Here is a 13,019-nt window from a genome sequence, read left to right as displayed (position 1 = left end):
TAAATCCAAGTTCCTTTTTCCTTATTTTCAAATCCCAACTTACTTCCTGTTTGCCCCTAATTTATATAGTAATATTCTTAGCTATACGTTAACCAATCATTCTACTGAAATTTACCTAACCAATCCTAACATATTGTAACATGATTATTTAACCAATTATATCCCACCATCTTAATTAGTTTACACCCAGCAAAACTAATTATACAGCAGACAGAAACAATCACAGAACCAGACAGAAACCATGCAAATAAACAATAGCAAAGTGGGAACTATAATGACAAAACAATATAAAAGTGAGGATTTCACAACTACATCTATAAAGACATAAGGGTTTCCCAGCTGTGTCTATTGATAAGTGAGTTCTTATTGATAATTGAGTGACAGAAAACTATCAACCTAAATTTCCTTTTACATCTTCTAGGCTCTTCCCTTTCTCTGGAGGTGATAGATCGGATCACCTTCCTAACAGCCCCATACTGACTCGTTTGGAATGTGAGGAGGTGACCGGTCGCTTCCCAGCTTATGGCTGCCTCTGCTGCTTCGCCAAAGGCCTTAGCCTAAGCACAGGGCCTCAGACTGTCACAGTGAGAGAAGGTCCTTACACAGATTTTTTCTTGTATACCTCTATTACTAGCTAAATGATAAACATATACCTACTTTCTTAAAGTATAGGCCTTTACAGACAGGCCTGAATATCTATATCCTAACAGTGGCTCTCAGTTCACGTGCACTGGCAGCCAGCCACTCCCACTTTCAGCAGCCCTCACCCCTTGCATCTTCTAAGCCCTCCTATATCTATATATGCCGCTGTGTAGGTGAATGGGACTGAGCTTCTGAGTACAGAATAGTAGTTACACTGACATCTGTGCATAGCTAGAATACTATACTGCAGACTTAATCCCTGGCCAATGCAACATTATTGAATTTGGCCCAGTTTAAACATCTAAACTTTCACTAATGTGGCTGCTTTAATAGATATTACACGCTATTTATGTGTTTGAACTTTTCTTTTTCTAACTCGTCTTTTTTGTATCTGTGTGAGAAGGCATGTAAATGTTTTGCATCAGCTAAATATACTTCAGACACATGTGCCCCAAATTCACTTCAGTCTTAAAAAATTTATCTGATCACTTTATGGATGTTAATTCTTTTCTTTGCCAGTCCTCCTGGCTCTAGCTTTCAGCAGTGGAAGAGGCCAGCTCTAGCCCCAGGGAGCATGAAGAGTGGAGACATCTAGCATACTTCACAATGAAAAGAAGTTGCAATGTCATTTTGAGGCCATGTACAGTTCCAAGAAAATAAAACTGCATATTTTACATCAGCATTAAATAATTGCCATATAATCCCAAATAGGTCTAGTTCTTTTGCATCACATACTATCTGGAGTTTTTAATAGACATCTTAAAGACTTGTTATCTTTGGCAGGATCCTGGTGGTTTGGCACAGCATGCAAGCTGTAACAATGATATCAGCTCCTTTTTCTTCCCTCAAACAACATATTACCTAGAATACATGAAAATCTGGCAGAGGTCTACAATTTCTTTCCCAGTGTTCCTTTCACACCATCTGCCTAGGTGTGCTAGAATCCACTGGAATGTCTTTAGAAGGTGTCAAAACTCCAGGAACTCCACTTCATTTGGCAGCTGAAAGGGAAAGAATAAAGTTATTGTGGGAGTTCCACTGCAGAGAGAATTCTGGGGCTTGTCAGTCCCAATTACAAAAGAGACCAGCAGCCCATTACAATCCAAGATTGCTGTTAAAATTCCTTAGGTGTGTTCACTACCTAAGGTTTAAGAAATGAACATTGTCGAGAAAGAAAAAAACCCAAAAACCTGTGAAGTATACTTTGCACAAATATATTAAATCTGTAACTAGTCTTTTTTCTAATTAAGATTTTTCATGTGTTTTCTTTACGTGCACTGATCCTTTCAATTCTTTCTTTCTAAATCGAACACTTACTAATAAATGCAATACAGTAGTGGAAGTGATGTCTTAGTTCCAGAAGCATTTGTATAGTTTGTTTCTGACCCAGTCACAATATGTATTTAAGGTAATGTGAATGTACAATGCAACTCAGAGATACTCCATGAGGTTTCAAACCAGAGTCTATTGGACAGATCCTCAGCAGGTACACATCTATGTAGCTGCACTAACTTGGAGCAACATGGATTTACACCAACTGAGGATCTGGTCCTATATTCACTTGCATTATTAATTCTGGTTAAACTGTTAATTCTTTTATATAAATAAACGGCAGTACATGACCACTTATGGTCATTAAAGATCTTATGAAACGTGTGTACTGTTAAATCGTTGCTGCATTTCACCCCAGACATGGCTGCATTTCTGTGAAGGTTGAAGTAATCCTAGCTGGTAATATCATTTTAGGTTCCAATCCTGCAATCACTTAAGCATGTGCATAATGTTACTCATATTAGTAGTTCCATTGACCTCTCTCCAATGGGACTATTTACATGGATAGAACTATGCATGTGTTTATGTATTTGTGTTACGAATTACACCTGAGAGGACACGCACACAACTGCTGCAAATTATACCTTGTAGGACATGCACACAAATGCTACGAATTACACCTGGTAGGACACGCACACAAATGCTGCAAATTATACCTGATAGGTCACGCACAGTTCGAATCTAGGCTGAGGCACATAAACGAAGTCCACAACTGCAGAGTTCCCAAAAGACACTAAGTTTATTACGCTCGAGCGTGGTGCCCCTGTGATAGCCAGGAGGGGACCCTGAATACAGATTATACAAAGGTTATATACTTTTTAGCAAAGCATGTTGCCCTCGTGCATCGGAAACCTTAGCCAATAAACAAAGCCTTGTCTTATCTACCACCTATCCCTGCTTGGTGCATTCCTCGTGCTATACCAGTATGTTAATTACACAGCATGGTCCTAAAGCCATGCAACAGTAACCTTTATTATCAGGATGGGAGGCCTCACATCAAGGCCAAGAGACAGGGAGTTAGAGACTGACAAAAAACAGATACTGGGAGTCAAGGCAGGCTGGAGACAAGGAGGAGGATTTTCGCAGGGATTCAGTATCTAAGGATCATTCCTCCTGGTGTATGATGTGCTGGTATTTAAACAAGGGTGGGCCCCAAACCAAAATGGAGTCACATGTGCTAACTTTTCCTTAACAATTTGCAAGGACTTAATTTGTGCAGGGCTTTGAAATACTTTGGGACAAAAACTGTTTTACATATATATTTTATACATAACATTGTTTCAATGACAGCCATTAAAAGTCTCCCACAAAGGAAAAGAAAGTTATTGGGGTTTTTTGGGGGTTTTTTTGGTTGCCTTCTTTATGATTAAGGCAATGATTTTTTCATGGAGGTTGCAGAAGTCATGGAATCCATGACTTTCAGCGACCTCTGTGAATTCAGCCCTGTCAACTGGGAGCGGCAGGATCCCCCACCGTCTGCGGCAGTGGGGGCCTCCGGAGCTCCCAGCCAGCACAGGTGGCAGGAGCCCCTGCAGCTCCGAGCTGCTGTAGGCAGCAGGCCCACAGCTTTTGGCTGCCGTCAGGTGCGGGGGCCCCCCTGCAGCTCTGAGTGGCAGTGGGTGATGTGGGCCCCCCACATCTCTGAGCCCCCACAGGTGATGGGCGGCCCAGAGCTCAGAACAGCCACCGCAGCTGCCCAGCCTCTGCTGGTGGTATGGGGACCCCGCAGCTGAGCTCCCCATTTTGTCAGGGAGATTTTACTAAAATGAGTTAGAACATCAGACATACTTCAGTTTTCCTTTAAATTACTTTTGTGACATCATGCATTTTTATTTATTTCTATAATAAGAATTAAAGTTACTGTTTGATATTTTCAGATAAGAATTATGGAAAGCAGGAGCTAAAGAGGCTCAGAATGTCAAAACTATAGCAAGAGATAATAGCATTTTTTAAGTTAAAAAGTATTTAGAACAGTTATACAGTCAACTGTATTTATTTTTTAAAACTACACAAAATAGTGTATTATCTCACTAAAGCTGGTAAATCCTAGGTCTGAGTGAAAGATCCCAGCAAGGATGGAGAATGCTGTAAAAATGTTTCCAGGTATTTTTGCACCCTTTGTGTAGACACTTTCCACAACAGTCTAGCAAACAAGCTTCCTTGCAGGAACATTTTGTGTAACAATGAATTATAAGCAAGTACTGGCAAACATTTGGAGAAATTATCAGTTTGAAAATGGGAATCTGAGCACTGAAAAGCTGATTCTAGAGGCTTGTCTACACGGGGATTTTAAACCGGATCAAACTGAGTTAATCCGGTTTGAAAATGCTTGCATACACATGATGCAACCCATTAGAGTGCACTAACTCCTCATTTATTGGGAACTCTGGAGTCCTCTTGCACAGTGGACTAGATCTGAATTAAATTAGTTTTTCTGTGCACACAATTGCTATGCACCACTTTTTCCATATTTCCAACAGCGATCCCACAGTGCTTTGCAGGTTGATGATTACTGACCTGTCTGTTTATTTGCATGCTCTCTCTGGCCTGGCGTCAGATTTTCAGGATGACCTTTCCCCTCTTTAAAAGGTGATGCAAAGTCAGATTTTGCCCCTTTGCTCCAGGATCCCAGTGTATCATCATTCTAGCGATACAATGATAGGACTCCAGAAGCCCCACAAAATACTTTGTGCAGTTGCTTGGAGCTGTGCTTAGGTTCTGGATCTCATCACCATCTACAGAGAAGCATTGGTTCAGGAAGCTCTTGTGGCCAGCCACAGCAAAAAGGACCATTTTGCAGACACTACAAAGCAGAAGTCTGCGTGGGGTCATGACCAGGACACTGACCAGTGCCAGATAAAGAGCAGCAGCTCTGGAGAAAGTACATTGAAATGAAGAATAGAAGGTGATAGTCCTGCAGGGGACATGTGACCTGTCCATTTTTTTGATGAACTGGACAGGATTCTACACAATTATAGCACAACCCATCCCAGGCACTATCTGGAGCCTGCTGTCCAGACTCTCTCCTTCCCCCACCCCATTCCCCCGCCAGGAGACTGGCTAGACCAGGAGGATGAGTGGGAGGATGCTGGAAAGGAGCTGGCCCCTGAGAGCCAGGATCTTTTGTGACTAGTAGAGATATGGAAATGTTATTACCATTAACAAGGCACTGGTAAGCCTCCTCTGGAATACTGTGTGAAAGATGAACTCAAACTGAAACAGGGGCAGATAAGGGATACTAAGATAATCAGAGGAATGAAGAACCTACATTACGAGAGGAGATTTGCAGATTTCAGAAACTCAGCCAGAGGTTATGGGCATATTACAGGACTGGGTGGGTGATGTGCAGGAGGGCAGACAAGATGATCATGATCAAGGCCTTTCTGGACTTTGAGTCTATGATTCAGGACCCTGACAATGGTCAGCTGGAAAGCCCCTTAAGACTGAGAAATAGCTTGACTGTGCTTCACACATTATAAGGAATAGCCACATGCCCACCCCCATTCCCCCCAATACAGCATGCAAGCCCCTTTCACTCCTGCAGCGCTTCACTTCTGGGTGGACTATCCAGCATATCTTGCAGGTCTGCCCTTTACCTTTTCTAATAAGACCATCCGCTACAGGCTGGGGACTGACTGGCTAAGCAGCAGTTCTGCAGAAAAGGACCTGGGGATTACAGTGGACGAGAAGCTGGATATGAGTCAGCTCTGTGCCCTCATTGCCAAGAAGGCCAATGGCATATTGGGCTGTATTAGTAGGAACATTGCCAGCAGATTGAGGGAAGAAATTATTCCCCTCTATTTGGCAATGGTGAAGCCACACCTGGAGTACTGCGTCTAGTTTTGGTCCCCCCACTACAGAAGGGATGTGGACAAATTGTAGAGAGTCCAGCGGAGGGCAACGAAAATTATTAGGGAGCTGGGGCACATGACTTATGAGGAGAGGCTGAGGGAACTGGGATTGTTTAGTCTGCAGAAGAGAAGAGTGAGGTGGGATTTGATAGCAGCCTTCAATTACCTAAAGGGGGGTTCCAAAGAGGATGGAGCTAGGCTGTTCTCAGTGGTGGCAGATGACAGAACAAGAAGCAATGGTCTCAAGTTGCAGTGGGGGAGGTCTAGGTTGGATATTAGGAAACACTATTTCACTAGGAGGGTGGTGAAGCTCTGGAATGGGTTACCTAGGGAGGTGGTGGAATCTCCTTCCCTAGAGGTTTTTAAGGTTAGGCTTGACAAAGCCCTGGCTGGGATGATTTAGTTGGGGATTGGTCCTGCTTTGAGCAGGGGATTGGACTAGATGACCTCCTGAGGTCTCTTCTAACCCTCATATTCTACAATTCTGTGATTCTGTGCTTCCTAGTCACCCACTTTAGTGTAACGTCATCAAGAATGAGGACAGTCTAAAGGGGATGTAGAGGGGATTTTTATCCTCCATAAGCCTTCCCTTTACACCTCTGCATCTCTAGAGCACATACAAACCTGCAAAAATAAATCTGGAACATACCTCCGACTCCCTGTCCCCCCTAACAGCATGAAAGTAGATACAGTAGACTGAAATCCAAATGCACCCAGCACCCTCCATGCATGCAGACCTCTACCCATCTCTGAACTTCCTCCAAAGAAAGGAAAGAGTCTCAGGGAGGAAAGGTCACATATACTAAAAAAAAGCTATCATGACTTGTCTGTGATATGAACAATAAGTAAGGCTACTATTTTTTTCACAGAGGTCACAGAAGTCATGGAATCTGTGACTTCCAGAGACCTTCATGAATTCAGCCCTGTCAACTGCAAGATGCAGGGTCCCCTCACGGCGGCACCCCTCCCCCCGGCAGTTCCAAGCTGCTGCAGGCAGTGGGCCCACAGCTCCTGGGTACCATTGGGGGTCGGGGCCCCCCTGAAGCTCTGAGGCACCACGGAGAGTATGGGGCTCCTCGGACCTCCGAGCTGCCATGGTTGGCGGGGGTACCCCGAAGCTCCTGGCTGCCGTGGGAGGTGGGGTCCCCCTGCAGCTCTGAGCCACTGCAGGCAGTGTGGGCCACCCAGAGCTCCAAGCTGCCATGGGAGGTGGGGGCCGCCCACAGCTCTGAGCTACTGCAGGCAGTGGGCCTACAACTCCGGCCGCCGTGGGAGATGGGGGCCCCAGGAGCTCCTGGCCGCTGCGGTTAGTGGGGCCACAGCTTCTAGCCGCTGCAGTTCGCAGGGTCCCCCACAGCTCCTGGCTGCTGTGGGCAGCAGGGGCCCCCCACAGCTCCTGGCCACCATGAGTGGCGGGGGCCCCCCACAGCTCCCAAGTGGCGGGGATACCCCGGAACTCTGAGCCTCCACAGATGGCAGGGGACCCTGGAGCACCGAGCTCCCATAGGCCCCACAGCTCCGAGTGGCTGCCGCAGCTGCCCAACCTCTGCAGGTGGCATGGGGACCATGTAGCTGAGCTCCCCATTTTGTGAGGGATTTTTTAGTAAAAGTCATGGGCAGGTCACGGGCTTCCATGAATTTTTCTTTATTGCCCGTTACCTGTCTGTGACTTTTACTAAAAATACCTGTGACAAAATCTTAGCTGTAACAATAAGTGACTGTTACCCTTCTGCCAGGTGGAGTCGGCAGCAACAAGGGCTGGGTTCGATATCTAGAAGTTCCTCTTAACAATAAGAAACAGAACTGGCTTGAGCCCCGATCCAGTAGCCTGTGGAAACTTATCACCACCCCAGGCTGCAAGTAAAAGGCCATACAGCCCCACTCACAACCGTGTATAACAAAAGAGAGCTTTTATGAAAAGGGAAAGGGAACCCTGCATTAATTTGGGCAAATACCACATTCAAAAGCATGCGACCACACACAAAGCTGACCTCACAGTGCGTGGGGCAGTGCCTCCTACCTTAAGGCGGGAAAGTCCAGTGAATGAATGTCCCTTTAACAATCACTCCCCTCTCCCTCCACTGCACCCCACTCACAGCCACTGGCCCTGGGTTAGCGAAGACCCAGAGTTCAGAGGTGCATTCCAGGGGGTTCCCCTCCCACACTTGGGTGGAGACATTGAGCAACAACCGCAGTCACTGCAACTCACTGCCGCAGTCTCTGCGTGTCATGTTTTGAGGTACCACCGCTTAACCCAGCTCTTTGTGATTTCAGCTCTCAGTAGTTTCAGCAGGTAGTGGGGAACCCCCCCAGCGCAGTTTCTGTGTTGCCTTTCACTACTGCTACCCCCCCACCCACTCCCACAGCCACAGCACCTGCAACAGCGAGGCTATCAAAGATCGGGTCCCTGTGTACTGCTGACAAGCTGGCCATCCCACAGGGGAGTAGAAGAGAGACCCTGGACTAGATGTTTGTAGAACTCATGGCAGAGACACAGAGGAGACCCAGGCTGGCTGCAGCTGGACGCTGCGCATGAGGACACAGAGGGAGAAAGAAATGCAGCTCTCCCAGGAGACTGTGGCAGTGGCCAAGGACAGCGTCACAGTGGCTAGGGAAAGCATGACTGTGGCCAAGGACAGCATCACCATTGCAAAGGCGAACATGGGAAAAGACAGAGATGCAGAGGCAACTCATGGATGCTGTGCTGAGCCAGAATGTTCTCCTGCAAAACATCCTCCTAGTAGGCCAGCAAGCCCTGCAGTCCTGTAATTTGGGACCCAGCCATGTCCTTCAGTCCCTGGACATTGCTGATTACTGGGACCAGCAGTAATTCCTAACATCTGTATCCCTTCAGCAGTGCTCCCAGTGGCTCCCATTCATCTCTCGGATCCAACCTCTGGGCATTAAGAACACTTGCACCTGGAAATCCAGCTTTTTTGAGCCCTGCAATGCCCCTGAGAATTTTGAGCCAAGGCACTCAATCCCAGAAACCATGCAGACAGGAAAGGCCAGCAACAAGATGTATACTTGTCTTTAACTTTACGCCTCTCTCCCCCATATTGTTGTATTTGAAATATCCTTCACGATGCACTTTGAGTTTTGTCTCCACTGTTGCAGTAACACAGGGATTGTGTATAATTGGTTACTTAAGAAGCTTGGATTGTTAAATGTATTTCCAAATACAAAGACATTATTTTTCCATTGGTTTCATTAAAACTTTATTATTGGCTTTTATTGTTGTTTCATAATAACACTATTTAGAATACGTCCATTATGAGTCATTATTGCATTTAACACAGAAAGGTCTTAAATAAAGCTGAAATAATTCATACGATTTTGACAAAAGCACAGAGGGAACATTAAACTTCAATCACCCATACACAATGTCCCAGTGCTCACACTGTCTGCATCGCACCCCCACCCCCCCGACATCTCCCCATGGGCTAACGTGCACATGACTCAACACATGAACAGTAGGCATTCCTGAAAGCACTCCCACGGGTGCTTGTGTTTTCTGTGGGGATGTCTTCCTGGCTGCTTGAACCTCTAAGCGCGTCTCTGCACCCCAGCCTCCCACCCACTGGTAAGGCTTTCCTTCTTGTTCTTATGAACAGTATGCAAAACACAACATGCAGGCTAAGGGTTGGAACATTTTTTTCTGCTACTTCCAACCTATTCCACAAACATCGCCACCTGCCTTTCAAACAGCCAAATTCACACTTGACGACCATTCTGCAACTACGCAGGCAATAGTTAAAACTTCCTTCCTTCTGGCCGAGCAGCCTGCGTATGGCTTCCTTAGGCAGGGCATATAGGGATAAGCTGGGTCTCATAGACTCATAGACTTTAAGGTCAGAAGGGGCCATTATGATCATCTAGTCTGACCTCCTGTACAATGCAGGCCACAGAATCTCACCCACCCACTCCTGCGATAAACCTCTCATCTATGTCTGAGCTATTGAAGTCCTCAAATCATGGTTTAAACACTTCAAGGCGCAGAGAATCCTCCAGCAAGTGACCCATGCCCCATGCTGCAGAGGAAGGCGAAAAACCCCCAGGGCCTCTTCCAATCTGCCCTGGAGGAAAATTCCTTCCCGACCCCAAATAGGGCAGGGGGAGGGATAGCTCAGTGGTTCGAGCATTGGCCTGCTAAACCTAGGGTTGTGAGTTCAATCCTTGAGGGGGCCATTTAGGGATCTGGGGCAAAAATTGGGGATTGGTCCTGCTTCAAGCAGGGGGTTGGACTAGATGACCTCCTGAGGTCCCTTCCAACCCTAACCTTCTATGATTGGCTGAACCCTGAGCATGTGGGCAAGATTCACCAGCCAGATACCCAGCAAAGAATTCTCTGTAGTAACTCAGATCCCATCCCATCTAACATCCCATCACAGGCCATTGGGCCTATTTACCATGAATAGTCAATGATCAGCTAATTGCCAAAATCATGTTATCCCATCATACCATCTCCTCCATAAACTTATCGAGCTTAATCTTGAAGCCAGTTTCCTGGGCTCAGAAACAGTGTTGAGCACTATGTAGGTGATCCAGGAACTATTCCTTGTGTTTACAACAGCTTGGCATACTTCTGTACTTCTATCTTGTCCTGCTGCCACTGCTGCCGAGTATCCTGCGGCGTGAGGAGCTGCTGCTTCTGCTGCAATATATGCTTCTGCTCTCACATCTGCTTGATGGTTCAACAGGAGGAATCCAATGCAGAATTGTCCATCCCTGAGTGCTGTAATACAGTCCAAGCAGTCTGGGCATATTTACGCGTGTCCCATAGTGATGCGGGACATTGTTCGGTCTGTTTTGGCTGACAGCAGTTTGAAAATGGTGCAAGCCAGCTCAGAAAGGAAGTATGGGGCAGAGACAGTGGAAATAAAGGATTATTTTTTTAAAAAAGGAACCTGCCTGGCTTCCCACAATTCCTAGTATGCATCCTGCTCAGCAGCAAAGCAAAGGACCATGGGACACTCCTGGAGAATGCTACAGCCTCAGTTTGCAGCAAACAGCCATCATGTGCTCACAAGATGCAAACTGAAAATAGAACAGGCATTCCATCTGTATTTTATTGGTGCAACTCACATACTGCATGTTACCTGATTTGCATAAAAAAACCTTCAGATTAAACCCCTGTGTAGATATACCCCAAGATTTACTATGGTTTTCCAATCAGGGGAGAAATTTACCATATCCCTTATGTTACTAATCAAAACTAACCAATATAACGCTAACTTTGCATATCAACTATGTGTAATGGTCTGCTGACAAATGAGGTACTAAGAATTATTTGCTGAAATTATTGGGCACATAATTTTGAATAATGATTTCAGAAAATCATAAGCTGTTCAAGGACAATTAATGAACAGAAAATAAGATGCAAAATTTGTCAAGTAAATTATTCTCTGTGAATTATCCACCCATCTCTAGTCACCTGTCATATTTATTGTTTATATTGTCCTGAATATTTTGTACTTGTAGAAATGCAAACCTGTGGTAAATACCATCTTATTTGTAGTAGATGATAAAAGTTGTAGCGGTTGTTTTACACAGTACTGCATGCATTGTCAAGTTAGTGGCTACAACCCTTGTGGGGGGTTACAAACAGGTGGGTTGCAACCTTCCTCCCTTCATGGCTGGATGAGAAGGAGGTCTTAAAAGCTTTTTCTGGATTAACATGATGTTAGCAGACCGATATGGAATACATGTTGAGACCCACAGCCTTGTAGCATTATTTTCTACTTAGATACATGATTTATGAATGATAAGTGCTTAATAGCAAAAATCTACATTTCATATTTACCATTTCACAATGTGCCCTAAAACAACCAATGCAAATACATTAAGTAGCAGTATATTTAATAGTTATAGAAAAGTATGCACTAGGCTTCCTTCTGGTCTCACTTACTCTGTTTTAAATCAGGATTAAATTAAATGGATTTAGTGGAGTTATGCCATTGGAAAGCCAAGTAATTATTGGTTTGTTTATGCCTTGAAACATGAGTTTATACCCTTCTATATTTTATGCTACCCTTTGTAACAGAGGATGTTCTTATCTATATAAATGTTCAATTCTCATTTAAGTCGCACTGAGCTTGTGGCCTCAAGAGACATTCAGTGGCAATGAAGGCAATGCGTTCTATAGGTTTAACTGTGAGTAGTATAAAAAAGTATTTCCTTTTGCCAATTTTAAATTCATTGCCTGTCAGTGTCATTGGATGTCCCCTTACTGTACTATGAGAAAGGATAAATAGAAGTATCCAAATTACCTTTTCTGTACCATTCATTATTTTATATACCTGTATTATTTTTCTTTTCTTTTTTCTGAGTAACTATTCAACCCTTTCCCCATTTTCTCCTGTCAGCTCTTTTCTTTAACATGATGTCTCTATAGCTGTCTTAATCAGGGAACAGACCCTAGTGAATGTTTGACTTACATGGTTATTCTGCCCCTGGGAATACAGGACTCAATGAGACAAACTGTTTACAAAGCCATTTTCAGTATGATCTACTGGGATTCCTGCATCCCAAATCTGCAGTTATGGTTGAGACTAGGGCTGTGTCTGGAACATGGTGTTCTGAGAACCACACTGCACTAGCAGTGGGAATGTGATGAATCACCGTTTTGGAGCTCACCATCCCTGCATAATAATAATAATAATTGTTAGAAACCTTCATATTTTAAAAAGTGGAAGAAGAGAGGAAGAGAAAGGAGAAGAGTGGATCAGTGTGGAGGAGTAACAGAGAGGGCTGGAGAAAAACTGGGGGAAAGCAGAGGTGATTGTTTCCTGGCTCAGGACATCAGGAGGGCGGGTAAAAACTTTCAAGGACATTTTGGAGGAAATTCAGGATTATGAGGCTTTAAATAAAAAGGAAGGGGTGGAAAAAGAGGAGGAGGAGGTCTAGTTTGGCTGGCCAGTACAGAAGGTATCAAAGTATAGTAACTTTGACAAAGGGGAATAACAGCCAAGAGAGGCAATGGGAGAACTTCTATGCTTTTTACAAAATGGAACTCAGCCATATCACGTTTGATCTGTTTCCCTCTAACTCTGTTTCAAAACAGTAACATAAATGCACATTTTGGTGATACTATAACTGTAGTTCTAATGCTCTAGTTGATTATTATACCATTAGCCTTTCTTAACCCACATGTAAAGAAGCCAATGTACTCTCTTAGCACCACAGTCATAAATA

The sequence above is a fragment of the Eretmochelys imbricata genome, chromosome 5, assembly GCF_965152235.1.
Source record: "Eretmochelys imbricata isolate rEreImb1 chromosome 5, rEreImb1.hap1, whole genome shotgun sequence".
In the NCBI taxonomy this organism is placed as follows: domain Eukaryota; kingdom Metazoa; phylum Chordata; order Testudines; family Cheloniidae; genus Eretmochelys; species Eretmochelys imbricata.
Note: the sequence above shows the minus strand (reverse complement) of the source record.